We start from the raw sequence: 18,564 nt of genomic DNA, 5'->3' as shown, positions 1-18,564 counted from the left end.
CATCTTTGTCGGTGACATGGACAGTGGGATTGAGCGCGCCCTCAGCAAGTTTGCAGATGACACCAAGCTGTGTGGTTCCGTTGATAGGCTGGAGGGAAGGAGTGCCATCCAGAGGGACCTTGACATGCTTGTGAAGTGGGCTGATGCCAACCTTATGAAGTTTAACCATGCCAAGTGCAAGGTCCTACGCCTGGGTCGGAGCAATCCCAGGTACAGCTACAGGTTGGACAGAGAAGAGATTCAGAGCAGCCCTGCGGAGAAGGACTTGGGGGTGTTGGTCGATGAAAAAAATGAACATGAGCCGGCAGTGTGCACTCGCAGCCCAGAAAGCCAACCATATCCTGGGCTGCATCAAAAGGAGTGTGACCAGCAGGTCGAAGGAGGTGATCCTGCCCCTCTACTCTGCTCTCGTGAGACCTCACTTGGAGTATTGTGTACAGTTCTGGTGTCCTCAACATAAAAAGGATGCGGAACTGTTGGAACAAGTCCAGAGGAGGGCCACGAGGATGATCAGGGGACTGGAGCACCTCCCATATGAAGACAGGCTGAGAAAGTTGGGGCTGTTCAGCCTGGAGAAGAGAAGGCTGTGTGGAGACCTCATAGCGGCCTTCCAGTATCTGAAGGGGGCCTACAAGGATGCTGGGGAGGGACTCTTCATTAGGGACTGTAGTGACAGGACAAGGTGTAATGGGTTCAAACTTAAACAGGGGAAGTTTAGATTGGGTATAAGGAAGAAATCCTTTACTGAGAGGGTGGTGAGGCACTGGAATGGGTTGCCCAGGGAGGTTGTGAATGTTCCATCCTTGGCGGTGTTCAAGGCCAGGTTGGATGAGGCCTTGGGTGACATGGTTTAGTGGGAGGAGACCCTGCCCATGGCAGGGGGGTTGGAACTAGATGATCTTAAGGTCCTTTCCAACCCTAACTATTCTATGATTCTATGATTCTGTATTCCCTGGCTTCAGTTCTCTTCATTGACTGCTACTAATACAAGTCCACTCTCACATGGAACTTAACCTAGTAAATTTATGGAAAAGCATCATTGCCTCAGAATTTCATCCAAGTCTGAATGTAGCTCTTACCCAATAACCATAGCAGCTACAATTGATCTTTCCTTGTTTATCATCTATCTGGTTGACCCACTGTATAACTGAAATAAAACGGGCCGTAAGTGCACTGGGTTGTTTTACAGCTTCTCTGTAGAATGTCTCAATTAGTATGCTTAATATTCTTCTAACACAACTAAAGTGATAAAAATGTTAGCAGTATTATGTCTTTTTCAATATGATCATTCATGTCCTCATGTGTTGCGGAATGGACTCAGTCGGAGATCAATGTGATCAGACAAAGCCATTTATTATTGAAAACTAACTCTTTATATACTATTTCTTAAAGTTGTTTGCACTAACTTGGCACGTTGTGATTGGATACATATCTGTGAGGCCCTTAACAACTAGCATATAATTGGTTAAGCACAGGTGTGAGAACCTGACCGTCAAAGTTTTCCAACAGTCCTCAATTTAGCAACTCAGTAAATTCCAGCTCCTTCTTATCTTGCTGGGATTCTCACTCCCAGTGTCTCGCTCCCATCCTCCTTCACCTTTTGTTGTTCCTTGGTTCATGTCGAACTCCACGTAGGCACTTGCTGATCTGGGTATGTGGCTGTTCTTTGCCAGAAAATCATCCACACTCATGTGTTTCTAAGAATCTTTTTATGACTAAGAGGAGGAAACACCTACAGCAAAAATTTCCCTGATCCTGTATAAGGCATATAAGCTGAAGAAAGGTCAGAAAATCTTGTGAATCAATTGGGCATCTTTGCAATATTGTCTTCTATGTCCAACAAAAACACCAACAAATATGCCTCTGTATCACTTTTCTGTTTTAAACTGATACTGCTTTTCCAGAGTCCCTGACATGTGAGTTCTCACTTCAGGCAAGCCATCTCTTTTCTACTCAGTAGTAAAGCTTCCCAGCAAGTGATAATGGTGCTGCCTCCATCACTTTTGTCTCTGTAATTCCTTCCATGGTGGCTTAACAGTGTTGTTAATATTGACACTTTTCTGGTTTGCCAGCTGGTGGAAATTCAATGTAGAATTATTTCACTTTTCAAAAGAATATGCAAATGGTTCTACACATGCCTTGTCTTACTTTAATTAATAGCTCTGTTTAGCATTAAACAATAGGAAAAAAGATAATAATCTCTCTACCTAACACAGCATGGTCTAGCACTGTCCATCCTAGATTAGTTCAGACAACAATAATTTCTAATGAACTGTGCATAATGTCATGTCCATTTTTCCTCAGTAATACACCATGGCTTAAAATGTAAACCGCAAAAACTATTGAGCAGTGTCCTGATTTAGCAATAGCAGTCACTTTTTTTTCCTTCTTAGCTGGTGCAGCGCTGTGTTTTTGCCTTTTGGCTTGGGACAGTACTGATAAAACTGATGTTTTCAGTTGCTGGTCAGAATGTTTAGTCTAACCGAGGACTTTCTGAGTCTCATGCTCTGCCAGGGAGGAGGGGAAGCGGGAGGAAGCAGAGACAGGACACCTGACCCAAACTAGCCAAAGAGGTATTCCATACCACAGCATGTCATGCCCAGGATGGAACTGAGATTTACCCGGAAGGACTGGATCAGGGCGGGGTGGGGGTGAGGTACCGGTTGGTGAGCGGTTGTATTCTCTTGCCTTGTTATTTCCTTTATCATTATTACTATTAGTGGTAGCAGTAGTGATTTGTGTTATACCTTAGTTATTAAACTGTTCTTATCTCAACCCGTGGGAATTGCATTCTTTTGATTCTCCTCCCCGTCCCTCCAGGAGTGGGGGGAAGAAAGGGTGGGGGAGGGGGAAGTAGACTGCGTGGTTCTAATTTACAGCCTGGGCTTAAACCACGACAAGCAGCTTCCTAATGAATTTTTTCTTTGTCACAGTAACCTCATCTCCAAAATGGCAGCCTTTTCTCCTTTATGATCAGCATGCATGTCACAGTCAGCTACCAGGTAAAACAGAGCATTCATGTCCTGGGACTGTGTTCCACCACAGGGAAGTGAGGTTTGCAAGCATATGTGGACAACAAAGGCACCCGGGCTGTGAGGATACCTGGTTAGTGGCTGTGCAGGTGTAACCTTGGGGACAGTCAACCAGGACTTTGTGGCTGGTAAGAAGGGAAAAAAATTCTTCAGGGAGAGATAAAACTTATTGTGGTTATTTATGGGGCTTTGGGAATTGTGCAAAGCTTAGTCTGGGATGCTTAGGGGATTAACAAAGTGAAGCATCAAGGTAGGCTGGGGAAGAACAAGTGTGGGAAAAAGGGAGGGAAAAGTGACCAGGCATGTAACCGAGATGCTAGTCAATGCATGTAATTTTCCTGACTTTGTTCTCTTTTATGGATATGCATAGGGCAGCATGTATGTGATTTGCTACCAAACTTCAGGCTGGATTAGCCGGCGATTTGGACGCCAGAAACTGAAAAGCCAAGGCTCAAGTTGGAATAAACAGGCCGGATTGTGGTGAAGAGATCCTGTGTCTTTAAATCAAAAGAGAAGTATGTCTGCATGCCCAGTTGGAAAGTCTAGGCCTGGGGAGCTGGCTAGCACCAGCAGGATCAGACTCTTGTGCTGCTGTTGTTGATAGGAAGTGCTTGTGTTCTGTGCTTGTGTGGGTGCTGACAAAGGCATCTACTCTGTTCACTTTGGTGTGTGTGCTTGGCTGTGTGTGTATTGCTTGGTGCTTTTTTCATTTTTCCAGTTCACACTCAGCCTTGCTGCTATCTGTATCTGCCAAGCAAACAAGACCAAGGAGGAAAAATTCCCCAGACCTTGACTCTACCATATTTAGTTTCTTTTAACAAGGTCCTGCTACACCTGCCTTTGTAATGCCACATCAAGAAATACTATGGGACCCACTGCAGTGTGATGTGAAAATATCTATGTACCTGTAGTCCCACGGGTACATAGGTTTTTATAGGTCTGTGTTCATGCTTTCACTTCCAGATTTAAGCAGCTCTCCAGGAGCTGACCCATTTCTACATCTCACCTCCCAGTGCTCCCCATTCTGGAAGGCTTGCGTTAAGCACAATGATGAACCCTGCACTCCTGAGAACTTACGGAGCACTGGATCTGCCCTTCCAAGCAGAGTTGCTCTGAAAAGTGGAGCACATAGCTGTTCATGCAACATCTATACTAGGAAAAAAATATCCATGGATTGATCTTAGGAACTAAGGACAAATGTCACAGTAATGCTAGCCTCCATAGGGCATACCTCATCCCAAACACAGGGCGATCAACTCCAAAATGCCTGTTATAACTATTTACTCATCCATAAGAATCCCTACATTGTAATGAGCATTATTTGGGAAAATCTTTATTAGCTTGAATGCATCAAGAAGCATGCCAATGCTTGTACAGCAGATGTGACCATAAGACCATACATAAGCCTGTGACCTTCCCCATTTAGCTTACTAGCATAGATGAAGCCTTGGGGAGTTTCTGTGACATCAAGCCAAAGCAAGAGATCATTTGGTGTTAGCAAGCCTTGCTGTAGATGCTGGCTCTGCAAGGGACCAGCTTGGGTCGAGCAGGGGAGCCAGCACAAACTGATGCAAAGAAAACATTTGGACATGAGCTGGCCCCAAAATAATACAGCTTTATTCCTGTAGTGCTCTGCCTGAGCATGAAGCCTACTCAAGCTCAGCTGGTTCTGAATATAGACATCACAGGTATCCTTGGATCTGTGACATAATTAATCCACAACCTAAAAATCCACTCATCAGAGGAAAGTCACCTGGACCCTATTGCCAGTGGCTATAAATAATTCCCTTTGAGCTCAAGTGGTGCTGGCCAGTGCTTTGCCAGGAGAAGGACAGTCCAAGTCTTGCCTTCGCTCTTGCAATTAACTCCTTTAGGCTGTTGTTTTGCAGTTTCTTTCATCCATGAAACTTGCAGAGTTTACACTTTCCTTACGGAATATATAAGCTCTGCAAAATTATTAGTTAATTACAGATGCCAGTTTAAAAATTACATGTATAAATCCTTACTTGACTTAACACCTTCAATCATTAAACCTGAAATAGGACTTTAAAAGTCAAGGGGTTTTTTTGGTTTTGTTTTTTTTTTTTTTTTTTTTTTTGGTTTTTTTTTTTTTTTTTTGTTTGGTTCTTTTTTTTTTTTTTTTTCCGTTTCTTCTGTCATCTCTTTTCTTCCAGCTGTTTTCTCAGGCAATGAAAAGAGGCCAAGAGGCTTGACTGGGCTTTTCCTGCTCCAGCATGGTTTTGTCTTAATGGGATTGTGACATTTAAATCCTAAAAAGCCATCTTCAAAATATAGCATAGAAATCTTTGCAATTAATATTGGCAAAATACTAGTTGGACTGCAAGAACTTTGGGTACAGGCTCACCTTTTGTTCCATCAGGGGTTTTAGGTGATATTATAATAACAACAATAAAATACTTTTTATAGCCAAATTTTAAGTTTTCCTTAAACTTGTTAACTTCTCTCCATCTTTGACAGAGATGAGTGAAAAGGTCTGGAAAAAATAGGAATTTTTTCCTATGTTTGTTATTTCATGCCACTTGGCAGCATAAGGTTTCTGTGCTGAGTTGTGGCTTTTGTTGTTTTGTTTAAAACAGTGTATACTGGTTAGATACCTAGCCTTTGTTTTCTTCACTGTGTCATTTTTCTGTGAAGGTTTATGAATATTTCATTGTTACACTTAAATCAGAAAACTGAATCTTGTCAATAAATACTGCAGATTTAAAACATTTAATATATTTAAAGGACTTCTGACAGAAATCTCTATATGTAAGTCCTTGAAGTGATCTTGTGTTTAGCTCTCCACTTGTAGTGTCATGCTGGTATCAGAGGAACTGCTCATGAGTGTTAAGTGCATGCCAGTCCTACAAACAGTGCTTTTCATTACTAGTGTTTCAGTGACATCGCTATTTTACAGATGGGAAATCTTGTATCCAACAGGAAGCTGGCAACAGAACTACAAAAAAACAGCAGGAAACCTGGGTTTTAATCCCAGACATGATGTCCAATTACATGCAATTTTTTCATTTCATCTCTTTCTCTTTCCTTTTAGCTCTTCTAGCATATTGCCTCAGTAAAGTAAATGAGCATGCATTTTTGGGAAACAAGTGCTTGTGTGCTGATAATAAGACTCCTTTTACATTAAACTTCTAATTTGACAAAAGTGTTATTAAATGACTTCAACACTGAGAAATGAGTAATTATTAGGACACGAGTGATATGAGGTATTGCAAATTATAAACAGAAATGCTTCTACTATTAGGGACATTAATTTATACCTAGTTAAAAAAATAAGTTTCACATCCAGTTAAACATAGAAATCCATGTAGTATATCCATTATTTTAATTCTTTACTTATGTTAAAGTGTTCTATATTTTTTAACTTAAGACTTAGGTCTCCATTGTCTTACCTACAAGATTACAGAATTGGACTGGACCACTGCTAGGCTGTTTTTCCTATTTCTTTTATGCTTGAAATAATTTCCTAACATTTTATATTCGCATAAATGAGGAATGTTATAAGACAGTGTCCTGGGTTCAGCAGTAGCGGTCATTTTTCTGCTTCTTAGTAGCTGGTGCAGTGCTGTGTTTTTGACTTTCGGCCTGGGAACAATGCTGATAACACCGATGTTTATAGCTGGTGCTCAGTAATGTTTACTCTGACCAAGGACTTTCTGAGTCTCATGCTCTGCCAGGGAGAAGGGGAAGCCGGGAGGAAGTAGAGACAGGATACCTGATCCAAACTAACCAAAGAGTTATTCCATACCACAGTACGTCATGCCCACTATATAAACTGGGGACAGTTACCAAGAAGGGTTAGATCACTGCTCGGTCGGGCTCGGTATCGGTTGATGGGTGGTGAGTGGTTGTATTCTTTTCCCTTGGTATTTTCCTTATCATTATTATTATTATTGGTGGCAGCAGTAGTGGTTTTGTGTTATACCTCAGTTACTGGACCGTTATTATCTCAGTCCATGGGAATTGCATTCTTTCCATTCTCCTCCCCATCCATCTGGGAGCGGGGGTAGGAAGAAGGGGGGTGAGTGTGCAAGTGGCTGCGTGGTTCTGAGTTGCCAGCTGGGCTTAAACCATAACAGCAAGTCATTCAAATACTTAGTTAGACCTTATCTCTGATAATATAAATGATCCAAGACTTTGAGCTGATAGTCTAAAGAGGGGTGAATTTCACTGAGAGTGGATGAAGAGATCAGGATGAGCAGAAGTCATGTATATCCAACTAACAATACCAAATTGAGGTTATCTTCCCCAATGCATTCCTGAGTCCACCTACCCATTATCTAACTTTCAGATTTACAAGGTATTCTTTCTTTCAAAATAAGAAGTTGGAGCAAGCTATTGGTTTCTTATTGCATAAGTAAGTGTCCTCAGAGTTTCAGACCATTATGATGAATATGTTGATTATAATTTTTAATCTAGCATGATTATAAATTGCAAATCCCTTTGGTTCCCTTAGTTGTAGAATGAAACATACACATACATCCCTTTGAAGCAAGATTTTCTTGAATTTATTTCTATATTAAACATTGGATAGTCTGGGGAATTTCCCCACTAAAGTAACTTTTAAAGAGTGTGTCTCCCTTAATCTGTACAATGACATGCTTCCTCTGAAACCTATACAACAGACAGGTTAATTTTATTAAACTTAGCTTGTCATAGGCAGTCACATCCACTCTTGCGACCTAAGATCTATGTGTGATTTGGAACTGTTTGCAGGAGAGGTGGGTCCGGACTGCCTCTTAATGAATCTGGGGTTTGAACACTAGTGCCTGCTGAAGAGGGTTGGACTTCCCACACAGCTCCCCTACAGCGTCCATGCAAGCATCAACTAAGAGTTCACCATGATTATTATCACTACTATGAGTATCAAGGAAGAACAGTTAATCTGACAGATTTTACAAAGTTCTGCCCAATTTCCACAGACCATAGATGTTCACACAGTAGTACCATCTTCTTATACATTGTCTCAACTCAACACTAAGCATTAACTGAATAGACACATATTTACACTTTGCTGAAGTTATAAAGCACAATGGTGATTTTTTTATATACCAGGAGGCAGAAACAGGTTTGTACTTTCAGAGGAAAATGTGGCTGGATGTGAAAATGGAAAGACAGAGCCCTCTCTAGTATGAGCCAGCCTTTCCATCTTGTCTTCAGGGAAGCTGCACAAGCGCTGGCTGGTCTCCTCCCAGCATATAGAGGATGGTATTTCATTACTAAATGAAAGCAGGTTGAGTCCTGACACCTGGGTTTAGTAGGTTTTATTCTTTCTGTCTTTATAGATATCCATTGGTGATATTTTGCATTTCTAAGGCTGAATTCAGTTTCTGGAAAGCCTGCATCCCAGACACAATCTGATCCAAGGTCTCAATTTAACCTGTGGCTATTTCAAACTGTAGATCAAAATCCATGTCTCAGTGGAGATTTTTGGTGATTATGGATTCCAATAGCAAACATTTGACTTGACCTTTTGGCTTTATTTAGATGCTCTTGGTAAAGTAGGTACCTCAGTGGACAGGTGGAGTACAGGGATAATATTAGACAAGAAAAAACAAAACAAAACAACAAAACCAGTTGTTTTTTCTTCATTCATATCTCAAATTATAATGTGTAATCCTTTGACCTGCTGACATGGGGATGTACTCAATTTATTTTGTAGAGAAGCCCAGATCAGTGAATATGACTTTGTCAGCAGCCTCTGATAGACTGGCACTCCGGAGCAGGGACAAATGAGAGAGACTGCTGGGGAGCCAGAGACAGAGACCAGACCTAGCCATGAACTAAGTGAGTGGCCTGTGAGAAACTGGGATGAACTACCCAGCTTTGTAGCAGTGCAAAAATACAGCAAAAAATACAGCCTACAACCCACACTATTAAAGAGAACAGGAAGTCATCAGAGATGACTGGTTTCATTACTGCTCTTAAACCTCTCTGCACCATGCCTAGCTCTGCCACAGATTTTTTTTTTTTTTCCTTAGGGAAGACATTTTCTGTATTCCCAACAATAACAATGGAAATAGGAAAATAACAAGAATAACAAGTAAGAAACATTTCCAGGACAAACCCAGTTTTGGAAAGAGCAGAGTTATTTGAAACACATAACTACGTTTTCACAGAATCATAGAATCACAGACTGGTTTGGGCTGGGAGGAAAATTCCAACCCCCTGCCATGGGCAGGGACACCTTCCACTAGACCAGGTTGCTCCAAGCCCCTGCGTCCAATCTGGCCTTGAACACTGGATGGGGCAGCCACAGCTTCTCTGGACAACCTCTTCCAGTCTCAGAATAACAGCATTCTTCCAGCAGTAGAAACTCCAACAGGAAATGTTTGGCATTTGACTCTCTGATGTGCTTGTGTGTGCATGCATATGTATAGTGGAGAAAGAAGAGAGGAAAAATAATTCAGCAAAACATGTATTTTTCGGGAATGCTTGCCTTTCTCTTCTTTAGAGTTCCCATCTTTATTGACCTCTGCTAGAAAAAAGATGTCAGCAGACCTGGCATAAGTTACATGTTCCTCACTCCAGCAGCCATCACTGGCACTCTCACAACCACTTGTGGGCTGCTCAGCAGTCTTCACCCTGCAGCAGTACTACCTTTCTCAGCCTCCTTTAAAGGTCACAGAGAGACAGGTGCAGGCTAGCCTCCAGGCTCTGTCATGCGATGAAGAAACACCCACTATCTGCTGGATGGAAATCCACAAACTGCCTTTTTCTGGAACAGATTTGTTTCTACTGTTGATTCAAAACGATTTTGAGCCAACTTAAATCACTTCAGCCCTATTTGTTCTCTTGGCCTGACTGACGAGCTCCCATGTAACCCACGTCTTTATTTTATCCCCAAAATGTCTCCGATGCACTACAAGTTAATGTCAGCTATTTCTCAGCTTCACCTAAGGAGTCTGGCATTTTCTTATGAAGTCTTACATAAGAGATGAGGCTCAGCTCATAACAAAACCCACATCTTTCGTTGCTGTTGCTTCTTTTTCTCTAAGTGAATCCAGTGGCAGTGCAATGAGCCAGACTGCCATCCTGGAAAACGAAGCATCTTCTGCAGGTGGATCACCACCAGCAGGACTTTCCTCCCAGGGCCTACCCTCTGCTCTGCACTGACAGATGAAATTTGGAAAGTCAGGAGCTTCCAGAGCACCATGAGCTGAATGACAGGTACCACTGTCCAGCCCTCTGCCCCTCTGTCTCTTTACTACTGCAAAGCATAGCTGCTGGGACTGCATGGTGTGATCTTAGGGGAGCAACTAGCAATAACAATTCTTACATTCACAAAACTTCTGACTTTAATGTTGGATCCACTTGCCTTGCTTTGCTATTGTTCTCTGTTTTATTTAAAACAAAGACCATACTCATTTTGGTATATTTTTTCTGTATCCAGCCTCCGATGTACTTCATAGGCATGCTTGTAGCTATATTTTCTAATGAGCTTTAAAACCCTCATACTGTAGACCATTAGGATGCCAACATTTGACATGGCTGTGAGAAACACACAAATAATTCCCCCCCACAAAATGGTAGTGAGTGGGAGTGAGGAGTGAATAAAATCAAGTGTGTTTTTTAATTTAATAACATTTTATCATTACAAATGACAGATACTCCACTCACAGTATTTGGTGGCCTATGGTTTTTTCTCCTAAAAAAGACTAAGGTCCTTCAAGTGAAAAAAAAATTGACATGAAAACACCGTCTTGGAGCTTGGCACAGAATAGAGAAACCAGATCCATTCACTGGATATTTCTCCAGCTAGTACTGGTGAAAATATCTACAGCTTTAGGTAAACAAAGAGAATTATGTACAGCTCAAACTCCAGCTCTTACCACCCTATGTACTAAGGGTCATCATCTGCATTATACACTTCATCATGCAGACAGAGACAAATGGGGATCTTGTTAGAGAGAAGAAATCCCTTATCACCACCCATTTTGTCCTCACTGAGGCTAACAATAAGTTACGACTGTCAGTTTTTAATATCACGATTACTGCTATGTTGCAATGACCCCATGTTTTGCAATTACCTTGTCTATCTTCTGCTTTGGATAGCCCCTTGCTCAACAAAGCCTGGCTCCCTTCTGGGGACCAGCACAACCAGTGAAAGGATGTAGTGACAGAGATGAAAATGCGTAATGGCTCTGTGCTTGGCTGTCTGGGCTTAGTATTTTGGTTCAAACAGTTCCCAGCAATGAGAGACATGATCAAAATGACAAAATGCTCAGGAAACATTGTGTTATGGCTGACACTCCATACATACAGCTGACACACTGCCTGCTGCCACAAAATGTATACTGTCATACAAGACATGAACTCAGGGGCAAGAGAAGGGGAAAGGCATTTGGAATCTCCTAGCTTTTGTCAGTTTGCTTCAAATTGTTTCGCTGGCAATGTGTAAATGAAATGTAGATTTATCTATTTTTGCACTGAATTTCTTGCTGGTTTCTAAAGCAAAAGTAAACCATCCATGGAAGGTTATGAAACATGTAATGTTTTCCCAGGAGACAGGACCATTCTCTCTAGGAATAGCTTGTTTTGGCTCTTACAAACGCGAAGTTTAGATTCACTTATGCAAGAATTTATGCATTTTTTAAAAGCTTCCTTTTCAGTCTATTAAACACATTTTCTGGGTCAGGTTGTGTCTTCATAGCCCCAGTCTGCACCAATCAGGTAGGATCTTGAGTAACATTTTATCCCTATATCTGTGTCTCCTAGCAAACTGTGATAGCAAACATTCAGCTTTGAGATGTCACAGCAGGACTGAGTCAACATATTTTAAAGCCACTGGAAGTAGTTGTGACAAGTAGTAGAAACAGCAAATGAAATTCACACAGGCACACACAGAGCTAGCAAACAGGAAGCATAAAGTAAATTTGTCGTGTAAGCATGGTGAACTTTTAAAGCTTTTCCCACTGTGAAAGCTCTGTCTTCTTTAGTTAGATGAGAAAAAATCAGCTTTAAACTTTGATGAATATGAACTAGAAGGGCTTTAAAATAATTAGCAATCCTTCACTTCAGTCCATCTCTTGCACTCGAGTTTCTCAAAGAGCTTCAGAAATACTCACGTCTGGTAGTGATGCTGCTACCAGCTCATCCTCGCTTTGGAGGTAGAAGAGTTAAGACACAATGGATAGGATGTGACCAAGGTTGCAGGAGCGTAGGAGAGCTGCTATGGGACCCAAGGATATGTTGCTAATTAGTTATTGCTCTTCAGATTCATTGCAACCAAATACCCATTTTTTTTTTTTCCTTCTGCCACAGTCTGTTAATAGGACTATTTACTTTATGGACCAGAATAATCGACCTCCTATCATTATTTGTCCAGATAATGTCAGGAAACTGCACCCCTTTGCCCATTTACCGGCATCTGTTGAATGAGAGTAAAGTCACTTGGCCTTCCCTGAAAATTGCCTGTTGTTATCTCTGAAAAATTAGAGTTCATCACACCAGCAGGATTCCATTTTTGTTTTTCCTTGTCATAAAGACATGTTAGAATTTATTTAAAATGAGTGTTATGGAATTCCTCTGTAACAACAAAAGGCTCACATAGTGTCACCCTCACAAACAGAGCTCAGAAGGGGAGTGATGATATTACACTACTAAAATGTCTCCCTCTCTTCAGCATTTCACGAGGCCACAGAGGGTTTTGTACACTCTTTCATGATACTTCCACAGCACAGGGTGCAGCTACTGTATTTAAATAATTCCTGAGCAAGAGCTTTCATCGTCTTTCAGAAGGGAAAAGGAAAAGGAACAGGCAGAGGAGGGGGTCACCCGAAGGACCACAGCTCTCGCTATGGAGAAAGTAAACCTAGTGTCCTCCCTCCCACATGCTGGGGGCATAGCTATCATATCCTGTTCTAGCTTCAAGCCCAGCACAAAGCAAAGACACTCTTTTCCTTAGTTTGCCAGTGGTAGCACTTACATCCAGGTATGGGAAAGATGGGCACAGACCTTTAAGAACAAGAGGGCTAGTGCAACACGTACAGGGCAGCCAGTCCTGAAGGGGACTCATGGATGATGTGAAGGCACAACAATGGGCTTAACTGCTGCGATGTCTGGCTCATAAGGTTGGGGTTTTTTTTGTATTGTACCCTGAGATCACTGAAATATCTGCTGGCAGCCATTTCCACCTCTGTACCTCACAGAGAAGACACACTGTTCTTTTGTGGTGACTTGGCTTTTGTTTGTTCTTGGTTTTTGTGCTCTCCAAATAAAAAGTAAAAAGCCTGTCTTATTCTTAAATAACTGCCTTATAATTTCCTTATTAAGGATCTTATTACAGGCAGAGGAAATTCTTCCTTGGAAGAATTGGTTAAAAGCATTCTGGCAGTGAAATACGGCTTTGTTTTGCTTGGCTTTCTTCAGATAAAGTGTTTGCAGTTTTGTGCGTTACACTTGCAGCTATAAAGGTCCAGACCATCCTGTAAAATTAAGACAGGGATTTGAAGTTTCATGCTACTCAAAGGTATCAGAATCCCCCATGATGATGTCTGAAGAAGAGAAAATAAGTAAATAGAGAGGGAAATGCATCCTACATCTGCAAGTAATCCCACTCAATTGCAGCAACGTACTACCCAATAGGAGGAAGGGTAGGGAAATCTGCCTTGAATGAATGGTGGAAAGGTAAAGAGTGACAAGAAAAGGTATCGTTGGACTTCTTGTCTCAATAAGTGATTTTAGTCTAAAGACCATCTTGCTATCCTTGTAAAGTATTGTCAGTATTGATGGTCAAAGCTTTAATTTTCAGATATAGCTCCTGTCTTCTGTGTCAACAAAAAGACTACCTGGTCACACAGATACTACCTTGTAATCATTTTCTCATGATGTTAACTTTAGCCTGTGGCAGCGTTTTAGTAGCCTTGGGATCATGTCTGCTCTGCCTCAGGAAGATACATTATGACAGATAACACAAGCATGTACAGATCTCACCAATCTCTCTGTGACTTACAGATTAGAAAGGAATAGTTAGCAGGAGAATACCAATCAAACCTGAAGCCTGTGTTTCCTGAGACCCCCTGCCCGCTGCCTCTTTCAAAGGTGAGCTGAAAGCTGCAGAGCCTGACATGCAGGTGCAAGGACAGTGTTGTTTATAGTCCTTGCTCCACCTTGCCACTTCATCAGACTGAATCACCAATGACCTGTCTCACTGTGGTCTTGCCCAAAGTGACCACCTTCTCCCATCTCCTCCTCCCTTACTGGTAGACTCAGAAAAAAATGTTTTATGAAGCCTAATCCTCCTTGCTGTCTGTAGGCTAATGTGGATAACCTGACATGTGCATGGAGCTCATCAGGATGCTCACAGGCAGGTGATACAGGAGACTCCTCTGTCGTGCTGTCCTGCAGTCTCCAGTGTGGGCCCATATTGTTGTTTCTCCTCAGGATAAAGAAACGTACCCTCTGTGATTTCCCATCCTCTCCTCATCCATTGAACTCATAAATGTGCATTAGAAGTAAATTTCAAAATGTGTCAGTTCAAGTCAGTTCAAGCTTTTGTGTCAGTTCAAGTCATGCTGCTCATTCTTGTCCAGCCTCAGGAGGTGGATGTGTAGTGTATGGGTAATAACTGCCATGTTTACCAATGCCACAGAGTTTATGTGTTCAATGAGAGCCTAAATGAGCTGTCTCACACCATAACCTGAGGGATGCCAGAATTAGGCAAGCTCCAGAGCCCTATGGTTTTTCAAAGGACAGCTCTGCTGAGACTGGGGTGTTCGCTTTAGCATTTGTCTATTTTTCAGTGCCTGGAATCACTATCAGTAAGTGGGCAGAGTGGCCTAGACTTCTGTCTTCATTTATTTTTTACAATAAAGCATTTCAAATGCTACTATAACAGATCTTTCCTGTATTTATTGAATTCTCTTTAAATCAGGTAGCCCTACTGCTCATCTCTCCTTGTCACTGAATAGAACATAAAGCTGTTTACAAGTGCCTGAAAGGCATTTTCCCATGTAAATAATTCAAATCTTTTGCATATGATGTCTAGATGGCTCACAGAGGAGCTCTATGCTGATCCTCTGCAGGACTTTTCGTACTTTTTCAAAATTATGTCTATAGATTTGTTCTGAAATCACTGCCATGGCTTCTAAACCTTTTCAGGTGATCTGTTGTTTATCTCACATGCTGCCTGAGTTTCAATCAGCCTGTGTTCCATACATTGGCTATCCAGAAACCAGTATGAAATGAAGTGCAGGACTGTTTCTAGTGGGGCCAAGTTCTACTCTGATGCAAGCAGTTGCCATACCTAACCCTTCCAGTTGGCAGCTTCAAGTAATGTCTATGAACAGTAGAAACCATATGCTTTTTCTCACTCAGATGTTTTTTTCCTAGAGTCACGCTCAAGCTTACCAGAGAAAGTCAGTGCAGCTTTTCTGCATCCACCTTTTCAGGTCTGGAAAGCAGGTGTGCATATGCAAATCATTTCAATTTCCAGTTTTTGTATCAACCTCAAATGTCAGTTAGTGCATAAACTTTGCTTACTTGTTTTCAGAGCAGTACATTGTCCAGATTCCCTGCCTGGCAACCCTTACTAGATCTTTCATTTCTTTATGTCTTTCAGCGCTGGTTTTTTTTTGTTTGGTTTTTGTTTTTGTTTTTTTTTTTTCTTTTGTCTATTTTTCCATTTCTCCTGCCTAGATCCTGTGATTCTGCAATTCTTTAAGGATGCTTTTCCCATGTTATTTGTTCCTTCAGCAGCTTTTATCTGAGAATCATCTGATAATTTTTTGCATCCTTCTTGGGTTCTCTTCTTTCGCCAAAGCATAAGCTACCTTCTAGTGGAAGGTCAAACACAATGGCAGTGCTCAGTGGCACAAAAAGAAATAAATTACTGAAAGGAAAAAAGAAAGAAAAATGGAACCTTCTCATAAGAAATGCATCTCTTGAAACACACTATAGCATTTCTGTACATTGATTGGACAACAAAGAAGAGGGAACCTTCATCCTTCCTTCAAAAGAAAATAATTCCTTTCTTATGATAAAATTACATTTTCTCTTAATTATATGGTTTTGTTTTAAGCAGAAACAGAAACAACAGTAAACATCTATCAAAAATAGTTTAATTAAAATGGTAAATACTCTTCTATAGAGAAATCTTCTTTCCCACCAATAAAACCTCACTACAGAGTTAATTGTTTAAAGTAATGTATTTGTTTCTCTATGTCTGTATATAAGAGATTAACATATTAATGGGAATGTAATTATGGTATAAAACTCCTTTTTATTTGCACTGGGTTTCAAGACGCAATGTTTCAATGCATATTTTTCCTCCTTTGTAACCTCAAGTGTACAGGGCACATTTTAAATGATTGTGATTATTATCATAGTAAAATAGGAGTTTTGAGTGTCGATACAAAAAAAAAAAATTCCTATTCCTTAATTTTAGCTAAAGGTATTGAGTTTATCTTTTTGAATACTTGTGGGTGTTGCTCCATAAATACTTGTTTGCTGGCAAACTGGCTAAATAAGAGATCATGTGGCTTTTTCTTTTTCCATTGTAGGAGTAAAGCTTATTCCACCCTTTGCTCACAAGAAGCTGCCAGAGGGTGTGCTAAGTGTCTTGTGATCTCAGTTCACACCACCAAAAACATTTGTCTTCACCAGGGAAAGCAACTGACACAGCACATGCTTTAACATGTCAGAGCCACAGAAACATTGGTTCCTGTTGAGAGTGACCTGGTGGTCAACAGTGAAAATATCCTTGCAGCACAGTGAATGGGTTAGTGTGTAGCATTAACTGCTGCTGCACTCCTCCTGTGGTAAGGTAAAAGATCTTCCACCTCATATCAGCACGGCTGTGCAGGGAATATGTTCACATCACCAACACATTCAGACTTGGGTTGGCAACATGGTTCTGAACTTTTGTCTTATGAAGAAAACAGAGACCACTGATCAGCAAATGGTATATGGCCTCTCTGGGGGAGCTGCTGTTGGTTGCCTGATGACATGAATAGAGGTATATTTTCTGTATGCAGAAGTACTTTGTGCTGGTTACTGTTGAGTTCTGGGCTCAGCTGTATTAGGGAGCTAGGCTGTCTCTGGCAAAGGTAAATTGTTTTGTTTCCAGCAGAGGCAGGGTTTTCCATTCCTCCAGCAAGAATCCAATGGAGGTTTTCAATCAGTTGTTGTGCCAGGCCTCTGGAGATGATAGTTTGTTAGCAGGCTGCTAATCCACAGCATTGACCACATCCGCAACAAGCTGTCTATGTCTATGGATGGTCTTTGGCAGAAAGAGTCTTACATATGTACTTCACAGAGTGGTTTATGTTTTATTTGACTTCTGGCGGCTGGGTGAAGAGCACAGAACACCATCACCAAGATCATTATCTGATAGGCATAATAATGTAAACTTATCTATTAAAAAGATAATATTTTCAGCTATCAACTGATATTTTGCTGAGCTGTCTAATAGCATCTCAATTCAGGGAAAAACAGAAATGAAATTTCAGAAGGAATCATTATTAGGCTTCAGTGGCAATATAAGAGCACTGATAACACATTAAAATATGTCTGAATACTTTGGAGGACAGATACCTTGTCACACTTATAGAAATTTTAGGTGAAATCCCTTCTAACAAAGTCCTGATCTCTTTCTCCTTCATTTCCTGTTCTTTTCTCTCCCTACATCTTCCACTCTTTTCTCTAGATTTACAGCAATATGTTCTTCTGTAAAGGTCCTGTCTCTATTTGTACATCCTTCTTTTCATGCTTGGCAAACTCCTTAGAGTGTGCTATTGTTGCAAAGACTGAAGAGTTGAGTAAGAACACTATATTCTTCTTCAGTGCAAGTATGAAAGGGACTTTGCTTCTCTGCTCTGTGAAGGCAAAGGAAGATTTTCCTTTTTCTTATTCTAAGAAAATTTTCAGAGCCTAAGTGCTTCGGGTGTGGAGGGTCAAATTCATTCAAACAAAATGCAGGAAGATGTCACTGCTCCATGCAACATTTCTCTTTTCTACCCATCTCAGTCTAGGTTTGATCTTCTCATCCCCTTCAATCTGAAATGATTTCTCTGTAATAATTTAGCACTTCCCAGGAATTTCAGTAGTTGTTTTCCTAAGTCATCTTGCATTACTTCTGCATGCCTTCTGTTCCCATTTCAGAAGGAGCTCTCTCTCATCTGTTAAAAAAATCCTTACTTCTGAAAACTCAATAACTTTTTTTTTCTCTCTTAGGAGTTCCGGGGCAGCTCATCCATCTCCCTGCGGGCGAATTGAACTTCTAGTGAAAAAAGAGCATGCTGGATGTATATGGCTGCAGGAGGAGCTTAGGATCCACTTGCATGTCACATGGGCAGACTTTCTTTTTTTGGTTAACTTTGCCACAAAGAAGAATTCAAGAGTGGAGAGAGTACAGCTAGAAGGATGGAGACAGTCAAGCAACTCTGAACTGAATTAAAATATCTGGTGGCTTTGGTATCAAGAACAGCAGTCCATTAGACCTGTCAGTAACATACCCAAATTTTTAGGAGATATAGGAAGCCGTTGGCAGGTCAGGAGAAGCCTTGCATTTCAA

The sequence above is a fragment of the Psittacula echo genome (assembly GCF_963264785.1).
Source record: "Psittacula echo genome assembly, chromosome: 4".
Classification (NCBI taxonomy): Eukaryota; Metazoa; Chordata; class Aves; order Psittaciformes; family Psittacidae; genus Psittacula; species Psittacula echo.
The sequence above is the reverse complement of the archived record's forward strand: the minus strand, read 5'-3'. Positions refer to the sequence as shown.